Source organism: Chlorocebus sabaeus, chromosome 8 (genome assembly GCF_047675955.1).
Source record: "Chlorocebus sabaeus isolate Y175 chromosome 8, mChlSab1.0.hap1, whole genome shotgun sequence".
In the NCBI taxonomy this organism is placed as follows: domain Eukaryota; kingdom Metazoa; phylum Chordata; class Mammalia; order Primates; family Cercopithecidae; genus Chlorocebus; species Chlorocebus sabaeus.
In genome coordinates, this window is record NC_132911.1 from 15,512,069 (window position 1) to 15,517,929 (window position 5,861).

A 5,861-nucleotide genomic window follows, 5' to 3' on the forward strand; every position below is an offset into this window, starting at 1 on the left:
AAATGCTGATGATTCCAAATTCTGTCTCCGCTCTGGGCCTCTCTCTTGCACTCAAGGTTTTAAGTCCTACTGGCTTCTCAATATCTTCACTTGGATGCCCATTAAGCATCCTAAATAATGATGGATTTATTGAAGAAGAAATGAACAAACACCTGTACTGTATGAAGAATCCCAAGTCACAGTCCACGTGGGATATTACAGTTTGTGTTGCACAGCTGATTACAAATTTGTTTCCTCCCTTCTTCTCTGACTTCTAAATAGATGTGGTGGTGACATCCAAGTAAATGCTCAGTAAACCATGGGATTTAAGTTTTGGATAACGAAGCATTTAATCAGTAAATCTGAAAGTTTAGCAAATATTCCAAGTAAGGAAATTTGATTTAGTAGGACTTAAGGGAGGATGAAGAATTTATTCATTTGTTCAATGCATGCATGCCAGGCTCTGTTCTAGGTACTGGAGATATAGCAGGCCATAAGAAAATCTCTAAGCTCATCAAACTTGTATTGTAGTGTGTGTGTGTGTGTGTGTGTGTGTGTGTGTTAGAGGAGGTAGTTCGAAAGAACAGAAAAAAAACAAAACAAATAAATGTACAATAGCCCGGTGATGAGAAGGGCTATGAAGAGTAACAATGGAAGGAATGGGGAATAGTATAAAGTGGCATAGTATTCAAATAGGATGATCACAGACTGCCTGTGTGGAGGACTGAAGTTTTAGCTAAGCCTTCAAGAAAGAGAAGGAAAAGATCATGCCTATTCCTAGGAAAAGTGTTTTCAAGGCAGTGCATAAGTGAGGCAAATTCTCTAGAGAAACAAACAACAGGGTGGTAAGATGGCGGCTGCCGCGGAGTGCAATGTGGTAATGGCGGCGACCGAGCCAGAGCTGCTCGACGACGAAGAGGCGAAGAGGGAAGCAGAGACTTTCAAGGAACAATGAAATGCATACTATGCCAAGAAAGATTACAATGAAGCTTATAATTATTATACAAAAGCCATAGATATGTGTCCTAAAAATGCTAGCTATTATGGTAATCGAGCAGCCACCTTGATGATGCTTGGAAGGTTCCGGGAAGCTCTTGGAGATGCACAACAGTCAGTGAGGTTGGATGACAGTTTGGTCCGGGGACATCTATGAGAGGGCAAGTGCCATCTCTCTCTAGGGAATGCCATGGTGGCATGTCGCAGCTTCCAGAGAGCCCTAGAACTGGATCATAAAAATGCTCAGGCACAACAAGAGTTCAAGAATGCTAATGCAGTCATGGAATATGAGAAAATAGCAGAAACAGATTTTGGGAAGCGAGATTTTCAGAAGGTTGTTTTCTGCATGGACCGTGCCCTAGAATTTGCCCCTGCCTGCCATCGCTTCAAAATCCTCAAGGCAGAATGTTTAGCAATGCTGGGTCGTTATCCAGAAGCACAGTCTGTGGCTAGTGACATCCTACGAATGGATTCCACCAATGCAGATGCTCTGTATGTACGAGGTCTTTGCATTTATTATGAAGATTGTATTGAGAAGGCAGTTCAGTTTTTCGTACAGGCTCTCAGGATGGCTCCTGACCATGAGAAAGCCTGCATTGCCTGCAGAAATGCCAAAGCACTCAAAGCAAAGAAAGAAGATGGGAATAAAGCATTTAAGGAAGGAAATTACAAAGTAGCATATGAACTGTACACAGAAGCCCTGGGGATAGACCCCAACAATATAAAAACAAATGCTAAACTCTACTGTAATCGGAGTACGGTTAATTCCAAGCTTAGGAAACTAGATGATGCAATAGAAGACTGCACAAATGCAGTGAAGCTTGATGACACTTACATAAAAGCCTGCTTGAGAAGAGCTCAGTGTTACATGGACACAGAACAGTATGAAGAAGCAGTACGAGACTATGAAAAAGTGTATCAGACGGAGATAACAAAAGAACACAAACAGCTCCTTAAAAATGCACAGCTGGAACTGAAGAAGAGTAAGAGGAAAGATTACTACAAGATTCTGGGAGTGGACAAGAATGCCTCTGAGGGAGAGATCAAGAAAGCTTATCGGAAACAGGCCTTGATGCACCATCCAGATCGGCATAGTGGAGCCAGTGCTGAGGTTCAGAAGGAGGAGGAGGAGAAGTTCAAGGAAGTTGGAGAGGCCTTTACTATCCTCTCTGATCCCAAGAAAAAGACTCGCTATGACAATGGACAGGACCTAGATGAGGAGGGCATGAATATGGGTGATTTTGATCCAAACAATATCTTCAAGGCTTTCTTTGGGGGTCCTGGAGGCTTCAGCTTTGAAGCATCTGGTCCAGGGAGTTTCTTTTTTCAATTTGGCTAATGAAGGGCAACCACCCAGAACCCAGAAAATGCAGATTCACTCAGTTTAATCTTGAATGTGGAAACAGTTCACCTCCTCCCTTCATCACGTCTCCATGTACTTAGAGCAGTTTCTTTTTCTCAGTTGGATTCCCTGGGTCTCTGTGAGTGGGGTGGAGCAAAGGGAACCAATGCCGAAGACCGCGGGTAGGGGAGGGAGGCGGGGGTGGACAGGGAGGCAGCTTGTGAATTTTTGTTTTACTGTTTATTAAAAAAGAAAAAAAAAAAAAAGAAACAAACAACAGACTCTTTCATGTGTCTCTAAGGCACAGTGCCCACTATACAATTCTCAAATGCTGTTAGGCTTTGTCTGGTACCCTTCTCTATCAACCCTATGCATACTGGAACAGGGAGATCTTTGCAAAAGTATCCAGCACATCTGCAAAAGTATAGAAGATATGTGATTTTTGTTTCATTTACATAATAGATTCTCTTTTTCTGTATCCAAAAAAAAATGTTTATCTAGGTAAGAATGGTAACACAAAATGATCGCCAAGCCATCTTAATGGAAGCATCCATCAAAACACAGTGTGATATTGTCTGTGGATACACGATGCTGCGGATGAGTATGAACACAGATAGGCAGGCTCATTTCAGTTTCTGTGTAAAGCTCAGCACAAAGCGTTTTCTTGAGGGCAGAACCTCTGTCATACTGTGTTCACGTCCACAAATGTGGCACCTGGCTGTGGATTTGGACAGGTTTTTCTTTTACCTTCTCTTCTGAAGAACAATTTAAATCAACCTAAATCAGACTATTTCAATATATCTTTCCCTCTTGTTACACAAAGCATCCTATTTTCGTATTATTTAATTCTGAGTTGCATGCTCTGGCAATTGCTCTTCCAATGTTTAAATCTTATTGCACAGCAAGGCACTGTTTGTTGATCACTTTGGAGTGTGAAGATTATGACTGAAAAACACAATTATCTATGTTATGTGGCTGAAAAGAAAAGCTGTCCTTATCTTTCTGAGAAACTCATTTTCTTAGACAAAGCATCCAACACAGGGATAAAGGTACAAAGTTCCTTGCCAGGCAGTGAGGTTGGTGAAATCACACAAAGCAATCAGTGAATGGAAACACGATCCAGCCCAATAATCCAGTTTCCCATATTGATAAAGATTTTTAGACAAGGTTGTCTATCCTAGAGAAAGTGGACTAACTGAAGTGAGTTGAACTAGTTATTTGTATACAAAGCTATTGTTTCTTAAATTCCTGACCTGGCTGTTGCGAATGGTTTTGGGGAGTTCTTTGGTTCTTTCATTTCTTACTTTATCTTGTATCTAAATAAAAACAATCTGCGTATGATTTCTTTGTAGTACTTTATGCTGCAGGGTTTCAAAAAGCCATAATGAAGCACATTGTCACTAAAATTCTCTTCACATATCATCTTTTGAGTTATTCTGTTAAAAAAGCTCTCAGTAAACTATAGTAAAAATTTTTAAAATCCTCTCCATTGTAGAGGTTAAGAAAGTGATAATTAAGACTCTCTGGTAGACCCCTAAATGATAAATAGCATTTTAAAACAAATAGGAGGTCAATGTATATTTTAGAGAGTTAAATACATTGGGCATAATGAGCTTACATAGGCCCTCCAGACTATATTTTATAATAAACTCCCACTCGCAAATAACAAGAAATTTCTTCTTATGCATATGTGTTTTTATGATGAAATCATTGGTTTTATGTAAATCTCCTTCTGCTTGATTAGCATGATTTACTTCATTCAACTTGATAGATTATATTAACAAGGGATGGAGCAGGGGACTGTGTACAGTGCCTAGGCAATAAATCTAGGATCGATTTAAATTTTATATCCAGTGATTAGTAACATTTACCAATAACACTTAGCTTGCTATGTAAAATACTATAGAATTTTACTTTCATTTGCACATTGGTAAAATGTACAAGAAATCATAGAACTATAGAGATGGAGGGAAAGCCTCCCATCTACCGTCTCTGAAGTTTCATTGAAATGAATGACAACTGACAGATTAAGAGGAAAAGGGGCATAAAAATTAATTAACATTCATAAGCCTAGAAACTATATAAAATAAGAGACTCAGAGAAAAGCTAGATGGTTGGGGCTTATATGCCCTCTTCATGAGGGAGATGAAGATGGGGAAAATATAGCCAATTTGAAGGACTGTAAATAATTTTAGGGGAACTTAAATAGCCCCAAGAACAGACAGTTGGCTTGGGACAAATTTCCTCTGAGCTCTGGGGGAGTTGGTGGCAAATTGCAAGAAGGTGAGGGGCGGAACTTCGCTGTAAGCAACGGTTGTCTTACAATGCCGATAATCTCCCAAGTAATCTCTAGGAGCTACACTTAGGATAAAAAATGAAAGTCTATCCGGGTATAGTGATGATTTTTAGTGATTAGTCTTTTCTGCTTATTAGATGAAGTTCCTAAGGAGGGACTATTAAGACAATTGCATTTCTAATGCTGGAACTTTCCTTCATCAGATAAGGAAATTTCCTCCTAGTGCTCAGGGAAGAAAGAAGATCAGAGGGGCAGGAGTGCAGGAGAAGGTTAGAGAGAGACCTTAGTTCTGAGGCTTATTTCTGAGGCCTTTCAACTTCCTTTAACTCAAAGCAAGAAGCATGCCAAAGTGTCATACTTTGGGATATTATTTTCTGAGCCCCAAAACAGCTTAAGTAAGAAGAATAAAACAAATCAGGTACAGAAATTTTTAAGATAATCACACAGTTCCAGACTCCCTCCTCATTCTGCCTGTGCAAGGAATTCCAGCTTTGTCTGGTCCTATTTCCTATTGTTTCCTACCTTTCACAGAAAAAGTTGTCAGTTTTTTAAACTCTTGCGAGCCAGAATTTGAAGAAGCTGGGGGGAATGGAGGAGCAATACAAGGACAAAAAGTCCTGAGGGCAGGAATGAGAAATGCCCTAAAAGTCCACCTTTCCTGGTTTAGATTCCACGATCCATCACCCTTCATTCCTTAAAAATCTCCATGGTACTGGTCTGACCAAACTCAACTGTAAGTAATTCAATCTGTGCACATACTCCCTAAAAGGCAACTATGAACAAAGAAAAATATAGTCATGTTTACCTACCTTATTTTAAGTGTTTATAACTAATCTCCACTTGTGCCTTAACACTGCCCTTCAATCACTGATTTCCCTAGTTAGTAAACTCTTCCACTTTCAGACCCTCTCCCCGTTTTCTAGTCATCAACATTCCCTTCACATCCTCACTCTCAGCTGATCAATATGCTTATTTTATTTAAAACTTGAAACAATCAGAAAAAAAACATACTCGTCCTTCCTCTACCAAACCTTCCTATTTGTGTATGGACCCAAATAATTTACCCTTCTTTGGGTTATACGAATGAACTCTTCTGAGCCTCTCTACATTAATCCCGTCATTTATGTATGGAATAACATTTGTTATTTCCTACCTAAGGATTTTATTCCTACAAAAGTTCTCTCCCTCTCTCTTCTTCCTCTTCTTTACCCCTCCCCACGTCCACAATTTCCTCCACTTTACCATCAC

At 39.7% G+C, this 5,861-nt stretch overlaps 1 pseudogene; it reads left to right on the forward strand.

Moving 5' to 3' along the window:
- Positions 1–826: 826 nt before the first annotated feature.
- Positions 827–2,516, forward strand: LOC103215379 (dnaJ homolog subfamily C member 7 pseudogene; annotated as a pseudogene).
- Positions 2,517–5,861: the final 3,345 nt, after the last annotated feature.